At 43.3% G+C, this 14,928-nt stretch overlaps 1 long non-coding RNA gene across 2 annotated transcripts; it reads left to right on the top strand.

Annotated features, from left to right (window-relative positions):
- The first annotated feature begins 4,386 nt into the window (after positions 1-4,386).
- LOC128342359 (uncharacterized) lies at positions 4,387-8,929 on the top strand. Of its 2 annotated transcripts, XR_008314926.1 has the most exons (3): positions 4,387-4,520; positions 5,274-5,338; positions 8,855-8,929. It is a non-coding gene; the product is annotated as an uncharacterized LOC128342359 (long non-coding RNA). The 2 variants fall into 2 exon arrangements; XR_008314925.1 differs by lacking the exon at positions 8,855-8,929 and having other exon boundaries at positions 5,274-5,503.
- The last annotated feature ends 5,999 nt before the right edge of the window (positions 8,930-14,928 follow it).

The following is a 14,928-nucleotide window of genomic DNA, read 5'->3' as shown; positions in this document are numbered from 1 at the left end:
ATATTTCCTCACATATGGTGGCACACACCTTTTCCTACACTAAGCTTCTCTTCATGTTGGGAAAGTGTCATATGTATTTGTGTCTTATTTTCTTTCACCTTTGGATAATACTGGTTTTCAGGAAAGAGGGGGAGGGAGAAACCAGTGGCACTTCAGTATGAAGGCTGCTACTTTGCAGATGTAAGAGCAGTGAAGATATGCATTTCCGTACAGATTCCACAGGTCATGTGTTCATCTGGACTTGTAGGGAGACTCCTGGTGGCCCAGGGACAAAGTTGTTTGGGGGGCTCCCCGTGCACCCCAGTGCCAAAGCCACGCCCCCTCCTTTCAAGCCCTGCCAGGCTTCCCCCTCTCTCTGAGGTGGTGGCAGCTGGCAGGCAGGCTTCTCAGTGGGCGGGCCAGCCAGCGGGCCTCTCCATTACCTGGTGTCATGGCTCAGACTTCTGACTCAGAAGAGTCAGAGCAGGAACGGCAGGATTAGCCTGCTAGTGAGGGCTCAGAGGCACAGCAACAGGATTTGGCAGGGAGACCAGACTCTGGAGCTGAGGATTCGCAACAGCTGCCAGACATGATTTCTGATGGGGAGGAGCCTGGGATTTCACCTGTCTTGAGAAGGCGTCTCAAGAGGCAACCTCAGTGGGAGTCACGCAGGCGCAGGAGATCACAAGAGAGGAAGCCGAAGTGCTGACTCAGGGAAGCCTGATTGACTGCTGGTTCTCTTGAGCCGCATATATTTAGCAGTCTCTCAGTTGCTCAGATGCTGTTTGCAACTTTCACTGGCTGTAGACAGTGTGATATTTGAATTCCAAGCTTTTCCGAGAGTTCCAGTTTGCCTTGTTTATGCTTTCCTGCTTTGTTCTGTTAATTTCCTGTTCTGGTGTCCTTCTTTCATTTCATTCCTTGCTTTGTGTTTTCTTTTCACTTATTACTCAGTTATTGTTAGAGGGGGGTACCTAGTTCAGTTCAGGGGACTTAATTCATTTGCTATTTTGTTTGTGAGCCTTTTCTTTTCCTTCTTGCAGTTTCTCTGCTGCTTTCTGTTATCTCACAGGAGGAGTGCTGAAAGGAGTTGTAAATCCTGTTGGGTTAGCCGAGCTAACAGATTTATGACACCCGGCCGGCACACTGATGTCCCTCACGCCTGCACACAGTCTTCCCCATTAGGGAGAGCATCGCGTGCCATGCCGTCACTGCACACGACGCTCTCCATACTCAATGGGGAGTCCTGTGTGCAGACTCGAGAGAAGCTGGTGTGCTGGCTGGGTAATAGGTGCACAGGGTTGGGGCGGTGGCCCTCCGGGCCCAGGGACATTTGCACCCCCTCGTCCAGACAGTAAAATATCCACTATGGACACAGCCCAATTCTGGCTGCCTCCAAATAAATCTGAGTCACCAGCTATTGCAGAGATTAACTCATTACCAGCTCTGGTTTGACACTCTGTGTGAGGTAGCTGGTTGATTTCTGATCATTCAATATCAGTATCAACACAATTCATTATCATTTTTAGTATCAACTCTGGAAAACCATGAAATGGAATGAACTCTGAGCTTCATAAAAATTAATCAAATAATAAGGCTGTGGGCTATTTATGAACTATTGGCCCATTGCCTTTTGGTTGTGCCATAGCCTGAGTCTCATGGGAATGATGCTTTAAAAAGAGAGGATACACTTTGAATTACATGCTTTGACCTTTTACGTGACCAATTTGTTTCAACCTCAGTGGGGAGTAGTAAGAGTTAATAGCATCTGTAGCTGTGTTGCTTATGCATCCTTTAGGCTTCTGCTTGCTCCTAAACTTGATAGCTGCTTGGCAGTGACTCTTAACAGCAAATTACAAATAGGTCTCCTTATACTTGCGTGCCAAAATCAATCACTTTGCAATGGGGTCCACTAGCACTGCCAGCAGCATATCAAATGCCTTTGAGAACAGAGTGTCCTCTCTTCAGTTACTAAAGTAATCATAACCACTTGTGTGAATCTTCTGCCCTCCTGTTTCCCCACAAAGCCTCGTGGGGAAGAAGAGTCCTTGCAACTGCTCTTCTGGCTGCCTATGAGATACACCTAGCCTTTTCTGTCCACCAGAAGTCAGTGTTGTGCTAAGAGCTATGTAAAAAGGTAAAGTTGTGCCATTGAGTCCTGGCGACCACAGAGCAATGTGGTTTTCTTTGGTAGAATACAGGAAGGGTTTACCATTGCCATCTCCCTCACAGTATGATATGATGTATTTCAGCACTTTCCTGTATCACTGCTGCCCCATATAGGTGTTTCCCATTGTCTGGGAAACATACCAGCAGGGATTCGAACCAGCAGCCTCTTGCTCCCTAGGCAAGTTACTTCCCCACTGCACTATTAGGTGGCTTTTGGGGCACTCCCCAACACAATTTGTCATCACCTTAATGGAAATGCCATTTGGGGAACATTTTGAATTAATCAAGGATCTCATTGGCTTCTCCAACCATTCAGAATTGTTCTTTGAAAGGAGTATCTTGTGCACAGACTAGAAATCCATACAGAATCATAGACCTCAGGGGCTGAGGTGTACTCATTTTGGGAAATGTTAAACTCTAATTTGGAACAAATCCTATTCGGATATTCTTTAAATATATATTAAAATATTTATTTGTCCAGATGAGTAGATTTCCTGCCATTTCACTGGCTTGTGAATTCTTTCTTTGTAGTTTGACAGCATAGTTTGTTGATGAACCAATTATACTCTTTGCAAGCTATCGTTATAAACATTTTTTGAAGTGTTCAGACTATTTTTCAGATTCTCAAAATGTAGAACAAAAAAGCAATAAGGACAGTAATAATAAAATGATAACATAAGCACAATCAAAAACTGCCAAAAACCGGGGGTGGGGGTGGGATTTAACACTACAGACAACTGAACATACTCAAAGTCAAAAGTCTGCCTTAAAAAGAAAGACTTATTTGCATGCCCCTGTTGACTAAGCAGCAAGCGTTTGGAGGTGGCAAAGCTCAGGTATGGAACCACCACTGAGAAGGCCACTGCTGACAATCTTGCCTCTGACAGACAGAGGTGGCTTCTCTGTCTAGCATCTCAGTACTGGCAGACAGGTATATACTGGAGAAGATACTACTTAGATAATCTAGACCCAGGCCATAAAAAGTTTTAAAGGTAAGAACAAGCACCTTGAATTGGTCCTGGAAACAAACAGGTAACCACTGGAGCTCTTCTAAAATTGGTAGTATTATATGTCCTTGACAGCTAGCACTAGCAACCAATCTAGATGCTGCCTTCTGGACCAACTAAATTTTCCAAGCTGTCTTCAAGGGTAGCCCCATGTAAAACAATTTACAGTGGTCATGTTCAGAGATTACCAAGGCATGTGCAGTAGTAACAAGGTTTACGTTATCCAAGAAAGGGAACAGGTGACATGTCAGTCAAAACTGATAAAATGCACTTCCAGGCATAGCCTCCTGATAAGTTGACTGTTTATCAATGTTAATGGGGAAACCAACTCACCTAGTACTTACAGGTTTGCACTAGAGTTTACATGAGGCCTCGAGGCATAGTTCCAGCACCATTTTAGACACTGTACGTGAGTACAGCTTCTCTTTTTTATATGTCCAAAGGAAGTTATGAGAACAGCATGGTGTAGTGGTTAGAGTGCTGGACTAGGACTGGGGAGACCTGAGTTCAAATCCCCATTCAGCCATGAGACTTGCTGGGTGACTCTGGGCCAGTCACTTCTCTCTCAGCCTAACCTACTTTACAGGGTTGTTGTAAGGAGAAACCTAAGTATGTAGTACACCGCTCTGGGCTCCTTGGAGGAAGAGCAGGATATAAAATGTAAAAAATAAAATAAATAAAATAAATAAGTTCATGAGTATGAAATATTCTAGTTTTGGCTTCCAAGATACCCTAAATGGTTGCTACTCTGGCCTTTTTTCTCTCTCTTTGCAGCATCTGCTACTGCCTGCTGCTGGAGGCAGGATACTGGATCCGGCAGACCAACAGCATCTCATTTGCCATGTATGGATTAACTATTACTCAAGCATTAGGTTAAAAGCCAAAGTCTTTCCTGTTATATCCAGTATAGGAGAATTATTGAGGGGGGGAAATAGGAGGCCCTTAATAAAATTCCATAAACCACAGGTGCTCTCCTATTTTAGACAAGATTATGGCCTTCCATCGCCTTCTAAAAACAGTCGCTAAGGGGCTCAGATCCCCTCTGGCCTGTTGTAATTTGAGCTCAGCAGATTACAGATATGATACAGTTTTCAAAAAGCAGCCATTTCAGGTAACTGGTTTATAAACAAAACAACTTTCTTGCCAAGTGAAAGCTGGTACAGTTGCTAAGCAACTGAATTATAAACCAGGAAATTCTTGGTTCACATCTCACCTCTACCATGAACTCACTAGGTGGTCTTAGGCAAACTGCTTTCACAGAACCTCGGCCCCTCCCCTGCCCCCAGCTTCTGCAAGGTGGCGATGATGATGATGATGATGATGATGATGATGATGATGGTGGAGTTTATGGGAATCTTGTAAAAGGTTGGTGTACATGAGGCACTTCCAATACCTATGGATGGAATCATTTATTTATCAGGTTCTGACTTCTTTCCCAAGCTTCATGTTTTGCCTAAATTATTGAGTCTACCCTTCTTATTAGTCATCTTTTTAGTTCTATTTTTCTCCCTTTTCTTTTCAGTGCTAGCATAGTATAGATAGATAAACTTCATTGCGGTCTTGGACCAGTACAGAAGCATGAAGAAAAAACACAGTGTCATACACGTACAGTATAACAACAGCATAGCTTTACGAATATACAGTGGCATGACAAATTATTCCACTACAGTGGTCATTAGTAGTTGTCATAATGTATTCATTGCTATTTAAAAAATTTAGCCACATCATAGGTAACGTGGGCTTGATGATCTGATAAAAGAAATAGTAAGAATGTGGCACAGAATGTGGCAGCCCCACTGGTCTCTGGGTTTACTCAAAGGGACCATATAACACCAGTTCTAAAAGAATTGCACTGGCTGCCAATATGTTTCCGAACTAAATACAAAGTACTGATTATTACCTATAAAGTCCTTTACAGCTTGGGTCTAGGGTAATTAAGAGAGCATCTTCTCTGTCATGAACCTGTCACCTATTAAGATCATCTGGAGAGGTCCGGTTATGGTTGCCGCCAACTCGTTTGGTGGCAACTCGGGACTGGGCCTTTTCTGTGCTGCCCCAGAACTTTGGAACTCACTCCCTGCTGAAATTAGAGCATCTCCTTCTCTGTTTGTTTTTTAGGAGGACCCTGAAGACGTACCTATTTTCCTAAGCCTTCAACTGAAACAAAATTTTAAAATTTTAAGGTGTTTTGATCTATTATGATTTTTATCTTTTTATGAATTTATAATGTATTATATTTTATACTATGTTTTAATTCTGTACACTGCCTAGAGATTTTGATATTAGGCGGTATATAAATTCAATAAATACATAAGTAAATAAGTAAATTAAATTAGTATAATTGCTAAGTGCTGTTATTTATGTATTATTTATTTTTCTGTGTAAGCTGCTTGGAGAACTTTGGTTGAAGAGCGGTATATAAATATTTGTTGCAGTAGTAGTAGTAGTAAGTGTCCCCAGTTCAAATCCTACCTCTGACATGAACTTAGTATAGGCATGCCTCCCTCTCTCAGGGTCAGCTCTCTCTCCCATCTGCACTGCAGTGTACTGGTTAGAGTGCTGAGCTTAGATCAGGAAGACCTGGGTTCACATCCCTGCATGAAGCTCACCGGTGACACTGAGCAGATTTTGTCTCTGTCAGACTTACCTACCTCACAGGGTTGTTATGAGGATAAAATGGAAGGGGTGAGCCATGTATGGTTCCTTAAGCTTCTTTGGAGGAAAGGTGAGATGGAATAATATAAATCAATGAAAATCTTTTAGCCTTAGCCTCCTCTCACACCTACAATATGGAGAAAACGAGGCTATTCTCATGACCGCTGGAAAAGTGGGGAGCCCAGCCCGCTTTCCAGCAGTCATGTGCTGCAATAGGAGCTGTGAGGCTCCGGGCAGCAAACCTCAGTAAATCCCCCACCCCATTAGACGAGGTTAGCTGAGTGAGCACTCTGCTAATCCCATTTCCCTGATCATGAGTCGCCACGGTGTAGCTCCGCAGCGTGGTGACTGAGGAGGAGTCCCCCGGCCAGGAGGCTCCAACTCACACAGGGCGTTCTGGAACTTCCCGGGGCTGGGCGGCCCCCAATCCCCGCCGCCCAACCAGCTCCGTGATGGAAGCAGTCATCATGTGGGCAGCCAATCCGGCCACCCAAGGAGGGCAGAGTACTTGTGTGTGGGGAGAGAAGGCCAAGCCCGCTCTCCCCACCAAACCCCATCTGGCTCTCTACACTGCTCATGTAGAGAGCCTCAGTGGCTGACATACTGAGGAAAGTTACTCAAGGTAGCCCCATTGAAATTAGAAGAACAAGTTAAGAAAGTCTTGATCTGTCCTTTTAATTTTAATGGGACTAATTTGAGTAATTTTCCTCAGTTGTCAGCCAGTAATACCGACCTATCTTATAAGCTTGCTGTAAAGAGGTGAGGGAATAAAAATGATTTAGAACTCTCAAAAATACGATATGTGCACATCAACAAATGATTAAATATGTAGAAGACAAATGTCCCTTTTAACACTACCTTTAAACATGAAATTACTGAACCACTGCAATGGAGATGATGACAATGCTGCAATTATAAATAACCCCAACATCCCAATGTCAATGTCTGGAGGTTTACAACAAACTACACACAGTACGTTCCATGGAAGAATGATGTGTTTCTTTTTGTTACGTGGGCAGGTAAAGATTCTGAAGGCCCGTAGCTATTCATTTGCTTGCTTTTCAAGTGCTTGGATAAGCGTTATGAAGAGGAACTGCAGTATGGTCACCTAGCAACCTTACTTGGTTTTCAAAACAGGTGATCCAAGGGTGCTTGAAATGTAATATAATTGATGAGGGGCGGGGAGGGAACAGTTGCTGAAATAGCAGAACAGCAGTCCACCGAACACCATCCATTCTCAGCTTAAAGTGGTAAAAGAGCAGCTTCTTCTGTACGATCTGTCCTTCTTCGCTAAAAAAGATGAGGCTAATCCCTCCCATCTGCCATATCTGCTCTGCTTAGGGCATTCAGTGAATAGTTTCTTCCATCAATTAAACTTGAAGTGGGGAGGAAGATCACTCATACTAGCACCCAGCATATGTTTGGGGCCAGAGCTGTTGATATGAACAATGCTACCACTGCTGCCCCTGCTAAATTGCTTGGCCTGGCAGCCATCAGCAGAGAAATCAGCCCAGTCCTTGGGCTTGTGAATGCCAGGCAAGGTGATTCTGCATGCAAGTCACCTGCAAAACCCCTCCACCTGGAAGCACCTATAGTCTAAAATCCAGATGCCACTTACTAGTACGCAACAATTTCACATTCTGTAACTAACTATAGGGAAATAATTAAAGTGTCCTGTGGCTTGTGTCACATGTCAATTATGAATGAATCTGCTCTGTAAAGGGGCAGATCCAAGGGTAGACGCGTTAGTCTGTTGTAGCAAAACCACAAAGGACCAGTTCAGATGAATACTGGTCCGCACATGCAATGAGGTTGAGGGGTGCCATGAGAGTGGGCCTGCCCTGATGTCACTGCAGGAAATCCCAACATGTTCATGGAGTGTCTTTTAATTGTGTGAGGGGGGTGATCAGCTGAATCTTCCTTCTCACATGCTCCAAAACCCTATTTGAACAGGGTTCAGAGCACATGTACTGCCCTGAGCCACTTTGGGAAGGGCGGTATAGAAATCGAATGAATGAATGAATAAGAATGACTAGAATGATCACACACACCCCTCACACAATTAAAGGATGCCCTGAAATCATGTCTGGACATCCTGCAGTGATGTCAGGGTGGGCACACTCTCATGGCAGCCTTATAGTGTGTGCTGGCTACGAATATGGCAAATATTTATATACCGCTTTTCAACAAAAGCTCCCAAAGCAGTTTATATAGATATAAGTAAATAAATAAAATGGCTCTCTGCCCCCAAAGGGCTCACAATCTGAAAAAGAAACATAATATAGTCACCAGCAACAGCCACTGGAGGGATGATGTGCTGGGGATGGAAAGGCCGAGTTGCTCTCTGCCTGCTAAATAAATAGAATCACCACTTTAAAAAGGTGCCTCTTTGCTCAGTTAATGGAGGTGTTAGCTGGCTAGTGTTCATCTGAATTGGCCCAAAGAATCTTGTGGTGCCATTCCATTCTTCTATGGAATGTTCTGGGAGGCTGAAATTCTCCTCCACAGATTTCTCTGTGTTACCATTTTTAAGCTGCAATCCTATGCACACTTACTTAGGAATTAGTCACCATTGAACACAGTGGGGCCTACTTCTGAGTCAATGTACAAAGTGCATGTTTGTACATTGCACTGCACATGTCTAACTTGTGTCCATTTCTCCTCTTGGGTCAAAAGAAATCCTCTGCCACAATAAGTTAGCTAGTCTTTAAAATCACCAGGGAGTTTTTTATTTTATTTTATTTTATTTAAAATATTTCTATACCGCCCAAAACTTGCATCTCAACTTATTCACACTTGGCTTCAGGCTTCGGGGTAAACGTTGAGCAAAGCCACTTCGAAGTCCACTCGCGGCATAGAAGGAAGCAGCCCCTCACCTCTGCTCTCGGTTTTCTTTTGAAACAAGTTCACATGGCAGGCATTAGTGTTTTCCTTTTAGCCAATTGGAGGGGGGGGACTCCCTGCAGAGATAGATCTATGTTTCTGAAGAGAGCATGCCTCTTATCATGCTAATGATTCTACATCAGTGCCTCTCCCATTTTCAGATAAAGTCGAGATAAGCCAGAATTTGTAACACAAAGCCCAGTTTGTGTGTGGAGTGGGTCCAAGAATTTAGAAGGAACTTCAAGGTAAGTTTGGCTAGTGTGTGGACACACACACTCTCTTCTGAAGGAGATTCAGGGCAGAAGCCCTGTGTGTAAAGCCTCCAGGTTCAAAAAACAACCTGCAAATTGAGACTCCAGTGGGAAGCTGCTAAACTGGAATTCATTAGTAAATCTGACACTATAGAATTTGGTTTCCACAATTCCTGAGAATTTCTAGCTCCAGAAAGTAACTCTGCCTCTTTAGGTGTGTTCATCATCCATGCTGGCTAGTTAGGTCACACTCATGCTTATTGGATCCAATAGTCATTTGACTGAATTCAGTATTCATGTGTGCATTGCATAGTGCTGTGCCACACCCTATCTCTCAGTTTGTATTGCTTGACCTTTTTGCCTCATTTTGTAGGAAAAACATTTTTCCCTTTTCTTTGTGCTCAGGCTATATATACCTACCTGCTTAGGAGACCACTTCATGCATCTGATGAATGAATCCTGAAAAACCTTATGCCACAATCAATGTACTAGTCTTTGAAAGCCATGAGACTCTCTGTTGTTTTTAAATAGGAAAGTTACCCCACAGAAAATGAGTGTGGGATCCATTCAAAAGTCTTTCAGTCTTTTCTGACTGGAAAGGAACTTTTCTAATCAGTACCATGTGGGGGAACAAGTCTGCATGTGATATTATAATCCGCATGTGCCATTTACAGTTGTTGACAACTTGACAATGCCCAGATATTTTGTCATGTCAATTCTGGTGCCTTTTGTATTCCAGTTTAAAATGTAAAGCAAAAAGTGGCTCTTCGTTTATGGAACGGGGATTTAAACACACATATCCAAGTTAAACAACCTGTCAACTGAAGCACACTGCCTCTCATTCAGAGTCCCTCAATCCTAAACCACTTTCTGCACCTTCCTTTAGATTATTTTATGTGGTATTATTTCTTATCTGTCCATTGTGAGAAAAATCAAGAAGGGCATTTTGTATGCGGCAGAGGAAAATGCAGGTGTATGTGGCAGTGGCCATATATTATAACCTGCTATCCAGCAATGAGACTAGTCCTTGGTACACATTAGGCTTGTTCACACAATTCTTAAGTGGGTAAGAAAAGCATCCTACCCACTCTTGGGAGCTGTGCACACTTCCAATTTTCAGTTGTGTGTAACTGAAAAACAAGGTAGGAGGTGAGCAGCATGATCGTCTGCTAAACTTCAGCTGGGTAGGATGAGCACACCCTCTCCAGATTCCATCCCCAGCTTCTGAATGAAGTGGGGGGGGGCATCCCACCCAGCTGAGGCTTAGCAGATGATTCTTATGCTGCCCACCTCTGACTTTGCATTTTACTCACACGTGGCCAAAAATCATGTTCTATGCACTGCTTTGCACCCTAAATATTATTTATTTTTTATTATTTATTTATTCAATTTCTATACCACCATTCCAAAAATGGCTCAGGGCAGTTTGCACAGAGAAATAAATAAATAAGATGGCTCCCTGTCCCCAAAGGGCTCACAATCTAAAAAGAAACATAAAATAAATACCAGCAACAGTTACTGGAGGTACTGTGCTGGGGGTGGATAGGGCCAGTTACTCTCCCACTGCTAAATAAAGAGAATATAGGTTAGGGATGTGCAGAAAACCGGTTTGCCCAGGTTGGTTTGAGTCCAAACCTAGGCATGTTCGGTCTTGGCACCCCAAATGAGGGACCCAGCTATGGTCATGGAACCAACCAGAGAGAAGGCAACCTTGGATCTAATTCTGAGTGACACCCAGGACCTGGTGCTTGACGTCAGTGTCATCGACCCTTTAGGGAACAGTGACCACAGTGCCATCAAATTCAGCATACATGTGGGGAGAGAATCACCAAGGATGTCTAACACAGACATTTTGAATTTCAGAAGAGGAAACTTCTCCAAAATGAGGAGTATGGTGAAAAGAAAGCTGAAAGGGAAGTCCAGGAGAGTCACTTCGCTCCAGAGTGCATGGAGTTTACTCAAAACCACAATACTAGAAGCCCAGTTAGATTGTATACCCAAAAGGGGGAAAGATACCACTAAGTCCAGGAGGATGCCAGCATGGCTCACGGGTACCATCAAAGAAGCCATAAAAGGGACGAAGACTTCCTTCCGAAATTGGAGGCCTCTCCTGCAGGCCTCACTGAAGCCTCAAGCTCTCCAGTAGAGGCTGGCAGGCCTGCTGCCTGCTGCAGGCAGCAAGGAAGGAAGGAAGGAAGGAGGCAGGGTGGCCCATGCTGGCTGCCCTTGCTCTCCACAGCTCTGTGCTGACCTTCCCTGTCCTGCCCAGCCCAGCCTTTACCTGCCTACAGTTGGACTCCTCAGGCTTAGTAATGAAGCTATAATGTTATTTCCTTTTGTGGTTATCTCCCCTCTTTGAATATTTAGGGAACAGCTGGCCATAGGACTTTGATATCAGGTGCAGATGTAGAGCAGAAATGTTTGGTGTTTTTTAAAAAACCATTAAAATGTCATATCACTGCCTTGTTTCATGGCAGAAAATTACAAAAAATGTCTGGAACTGAAGCCTCCCTGTCTTAGACCATCATTCCACCCCCATATGGAAGAATCTGCCCTTTGCCTTCATAAAAAAAGAGTAAAACACCCCCAGTTCTGCCCCAGCCTTTAGATCACCTGTCCTGGAATGACTTGGCTTAGGGCTTTGGCATTGAGCAGAGATGTAGGGCAGGGTGAGAGGAATATGTATATTCAAATTGAAGTGGATTGGATGAAATTTTTGGTTTTTTAATAATCACCGCCTAGAGATGTACATATCAGGTGGTATAAAAATATGATAGATAAACAAACAAACAATATTTTTTTGAATTTAAAAAACCCCATCAAAAAGTCATATAATTTATATGTCCAAAATGGTTGGACATGTCCAAAAACCTCGCTCACACTATTTACACTGTATGTCATCAATCAGTTTGGTTCTGTAATGATGTGAAATGTTAAGGAGGCCCCGCACATGTTGATTTGACCCCAGCCTCCCACACCCCTAGGGACGGCCCTAATGGAAGTCACATGCATGGAGCTATCATGCAAGAGGCAGGACTCCCAGTACAGACCTCTTGTGCAGCAGTATGGACGAGTGTTTTAGAGTCCTGCAGCAGCATGAGTGGGTCTGGCACCACCCACATTAGGCTGCAGTGCATGTAAACCACATATGGAACATGGAACCACATATATGTCATGCATATCAGAGATGTGCGTGTGGTATAGCCATTCTTCACAGGCTCATTGGTCTTCAGCATCTGCTGATGTCCTGCCCCAGTGAAGAACATCAGTGAAGAACAACAGTGGAACTAGCATAATCCAAGACTGATCATTAACTTATGGAGTTAACTGTTATCCAATGTGGTCGTGGCCATGAAGGATGATAGCTTAAAATGAAAAGGATGGGTCTATCAATGGTTAGCCATAAGAGTGAAAAATGGAGCCTCTCTACATTCTCTTTTGTGTAGCTCTGAACTGACTACCAGATAATGAGAGCAAACTATACTGGACAATTAACATTACAATGCCCTGATTGTGAGCTTCCCAAGTGCATCTGGTTGACTACTACCCTTTGATCTGATCTGCTACCCTTTGATCTGATCCAGTAAGGCAATTTGTATTATTTTGGCATAAGGCTGCCCTTCTTTATACAGTACCTTGTGTTGCTGGTGCTGGGTGAGCGGGACAGACCTCTTCTAAACATTATTTTTGACACTAAGCTATTATCTGGAATTGGAAGGTCTCATTCTCTATACCACTTAAGTGTCATGGCACCAAAGACAAACCATGCACAGTGGGTGGAAAGATGATGCTTTCCAGCAGCTCTTAATTAACATAATTCTATTAGAATCCTGCCTGGCGCACTATTTCTCTTGTTGTTTTTACTTTTTGATCATTTCCTCTGCTACTTTGAAATGGAGATAAACCAAGATGGCCCCGGGGTCTCCTTTGAAACGCGACAGCGACGCCACTTGCAATAAGCCACGCTCCTGACACACCGAGACTGTTAAATCAAACTGGTTTGAGGCTTCAAGACAACTTCGTTTCATGGTGTGTTTATTTAAAAATAATTTTGAAAGTCTATTGTTGGTAGCATCACAAAACAAACATGCTTAAAATGATGGATTCCCCCCTCCCCCCGCTGGGTCTAAATTCACTCTTTTATTTCCTGTGTTCTCTTATTTGTTTTGACTATAAGAAGAAAATAAAGCCCAGACTTCACAAGCAGAAGGACAGGGGGGATGAATGAAGAGTTTGCTTTCTGCACAGGGAGCATCAACCAATTGAGATGCTTATACAGGCTTATGTTGGAGGTGGAGGGCAGGTCTATGGGAAACAGAATCATCCTATTGTGTGGTAACTCTGCAGCAAGAGGAGGAGGAACATGTATTGAATTGCTTTAAAATGAAATGTAATGAAACAAAATTCAGTTATATAGAAGAAAGAAAATGCTGTATACAGAAAGTCCTGGAACTGAATTGAGTTTTAATAGGAAATCTAAACTTTCTTCATAACATGTACCAATCCTAACTATGTTTTCTAGGAATCTAGTCCCTCTGATTGCAGTGAGCTATACCTCCACATACATACACTTAAGAATATAATGCCACCTGCTATGTGAAAAATAGAGATGATCTCTGCCTGTTGATAGTTTTCACTCAAGTCATTGATAATGTTGAAGTAGAGTGTTGACATATTCATCAAACTAACTGACGGTGTTTAGGCAGAATATGAAAATATAGGAAAAAAACAAATTTAGAACCAATTAACATGTCATTCAAATTTAGAAGAGAGTCATCATCTAACCAGTTAGAACTGATCCAGATTCAGAGGCAGGATCCCTCTGGGTACTGAGAACTGGGAAGCAACAGCAGTGTGGGGTGGAGAGACTATAGCCACTTCATGTACTACTTGTAAGCTTCTCAAAGGCATCTATGATGAACCTTTGGTCAAATCCAACTGACTTTTTCTTATGCCTTATGTTCAAATATTATAATATGTGCAAAATGTGATCTACTCGGGTGAGCTGTATAACATTGGGAGAGGAGGCTTGAAACAAGGTGGCAACCACTCAGATTTAGAATTTGCCCCCTTAGAACTTACTTGTTTACAGTCCAATACAAAACAAACTTGCTTTATGTGGAAGGGAGTCCTAGGGAATCTGGACAGGGATATTTGTTCTGCAAGCCACCATCTTGAAGCAAAATGGCAGCCAGTCACAATTTTAGGACCCTGCCCTTCCTCAGACAACCAAGACAACTGTGGCCACCGTGGTGACACAGAAGTCCTCTTCTCAGCCTGACTCTGCATCAGCTCCATCGCTGGCAAACATGGGCAGTGGGGAGGAGTCATTGGGAGGGGCCAAATCGAACCAAGAGTTCCAGGGGCTGCAGCATGGCAGCAAGCATGTCCACCATGGTCAATGGTGAGGGGGCAGGCTGCAGGACTCCTGCTAACTGAGCAAAGAGGCATCTTTTAAAATTGGTGATTCTCTTTATTTAGCAGGAGAAGAGCAACTGGGCCTGTCCATCCCCCGGCACAGCATCCCTCCAGTGGCTGTTGCTGGTGTATCTTATGTTTCTTTTTTCCCCTTTTATTTTCAGATTGTGAGCCCTTTGGAGACAGGGAGCCATTTTATTTAATTATTTATATCTGTGTAAACTGCTTTGGAAACTTTAGTTAAAATGAGGTATATAAATATTTGTTGTGTTGTGTTGTGTTGTGTTGACTAATGGAGAGCACAGAGAGGAAAGGAGGCAGAGGAATGAGGGGTCAGAAAAAAAAAACAGCTAGGTTTTCAATGGCAAAACTAGGTCAATGAGGGATTGTGTGGGTAGGAACAGAAACTAGAACAGGAATGGTTAGGGGAGGGCTTTTGGTGCAGTGTGTGGGCAGGTCTTCACTGTTTAGGGCAGCAGTGGATGCTGATGAGACAAACTTGCTAGAGGTAAGGTTTGGGAACAAGCCTACGAATAGCAAGAGGAAGAGCTTAGTGAATGAACTCT

Source organism: Hemicordylus capensis, chromosome 2 (assembly GCF_027244095.1).
Source record: "Hemicordylus capensis ecotype Gifberg chromosome 2, rHemCap1.1.pri, whole genome shotgun sequence".
Taxonomy (NCBI): domain Eukaryota; kingdom Metazoa; phylum Chordata; class Lepidosauria; order Squamata; family Cordylidae; genus Hemicordylus; species Hemicordylus capensis.
Note: the sequence above shows the minus strand (reverse complement) of the source record. Positions and strands in the feature narration are given on the sequence as shown.